The 1,625-nt window shown below is 44.9% G+C and overlaps 1 pseudogene; it reads right to left on the reverse strand.

Annotated features, from left to right (window-relative positions):
- Positions 1 to 545: 545 nt before the first annotated feature.
- On the reverse strand, positions 546 to 1,417 carry LOC138829437 (pre-mRNA-splicing factor ISY1 homolog pseudogene; annotated as a pseudogene).
- Positions 1,418 to 1,625: the final 208 nt, after the last annotated feature.

Genomic DNA, 1,625 nt, shown 5'->3' on the forward strand with positions numbered 1-1,625 from the left:
GAGGTTTCCTTTCTTATAAAAATCTTTAATGAAAATAGCTATCTACAGAGCAGATAATAAAACAGATGCTTCTAGCTCCAATTCCCTTCCCCCAGCCAGGCACAGAGGTAAAGCAGATACTTCAGGTGGCTCTGGCTAATAGAAACTGAGATTCCGTTTCCAAGAGAAGATAGGGGAAAAATCACATTTTTTTATGCTGCCTCTGTAGTTGATTCTCCTCTTTTCAAAGTCATGGAGTAAGACACTTAGCTAGGTGGCAACCTGTTTTACATATCCCTATATAAAACGAATGGATTCATAGGGTAGCAAAGACATTTGTATGAAGTTGGTGGCCAGGGTGTTCAGCACCCTGACAGCTACCGGGAGACAAAGGGACAGAATCCTACCCTCAGACCAGCTGATGAGGCAGAAAAAGGTGCAAGGACAAAGGATGGGAAAGGAGGCCAGGTGGTGCCTGCCACAGCTGCATGTGCAGGTAGTCCTGGGAAGGGCGGTCACTGGCATCCACGATATCCTCCAGACTCCAATGAGAACACCCACTTGTCCTAATATCCCAGGAGCCTCTTGGCTTCTTCACTTTGAACCTGAAGGGTCTCCCTGGCTTATTTCTGAAGCAGTTTCATTTTCTTCCTTTGCACCAGGGCCTCTTCAGTCTCCTGCTGTGATGGCACAGGAACAGGAGCAATGAACTTCAGCTGCCCATCCTCCCCTCCCTTCTCCAGGCTGCCTTCCTCATCATACTCCTCCTCAGTGACAGCATAAATGTTGATCTCCTCTTCCTCCTCCTCCTCCTTTTTCACCTCTTGCCAGCCGAGCCTCTCTCTCTGCTTTCCATTTTTCCACCAGCTCAGCTCTGTTTCTTTTCATATTCTTGCTCCAAAGGTACAATAACACCATCATCTTCATCTAGGTAACCATAGTATTCAAAATCAATTGCCTTCATCAGCTCAGCACGTGTCTTTCTGGGAGGAGGAAGAGGTTCTTTTTCAAACAGCTCTCTAACACCAGGTAAATCCCTTGCTGCTCCAAAGTACTTGTAACCTCGGTTTCCTGGGACTGCTTTCCCTTCATGATCCAGCATTTTAGGACCAACTTTCCCATAACCAGGGCCGTCAAGTTCTTTTATCTGCACCTTCCAGTGACCTTTTTCTCTTAACAGCTTATTGATCTCATCATTCCGGTTTCAAATTTGGAATTCACCCAAACCAGCATTCTGAATCTGAGCTACTTTTTTGGAGATTTCTCCAATAATCTGTCATCTCCATTTCTCTGCTTTGGGCAACTCTGTACATTCTGAAGCAAGGAAAGGTCTTCGTTCCTTCACTTTTCCCTCTTCCACCTGGGCTTGGCGAAATCTTGCTAAGGCCCTCATGGCCTTTTCTGCATTTCGGGCCATGGCACCAAGGTGCAGCCGACGTCTCCTAGGCCCTTCTTTTTTTTAAGTTTTCTTTAATAATCCAGGAAGTTCTAGGAATCTACACTTTTTGCCAACTTTGTAGTGACTCTGAGAATATTGAAATAAGAAAGACATAGCTGTTTCTGGTGGCTGTTGGTATAATCTGTAAAAGACACTATTTCTAAAGCTTAAAGCAAGAGCAGTAAATGTCAGTTATTGGCTTAACTTT

The sequence above is a fragment of the Dipodomys merriami genome, unplaced genomic scaffold (assembly GCF_024711535.1).
Source record: "Dipodomys merriami isolate MVZ:Mamm:240054 unplaced genomic scaffold, mDipMer1.0.p SCAF_1716, whole genome shotgun sequence".
NCBI classification, from domain to species: Eukaryota; Metazoa; Chordata; class Mammalia; order Rodentia; family Heteromyidae; genus Dipodomys; species Dipodomys merriami.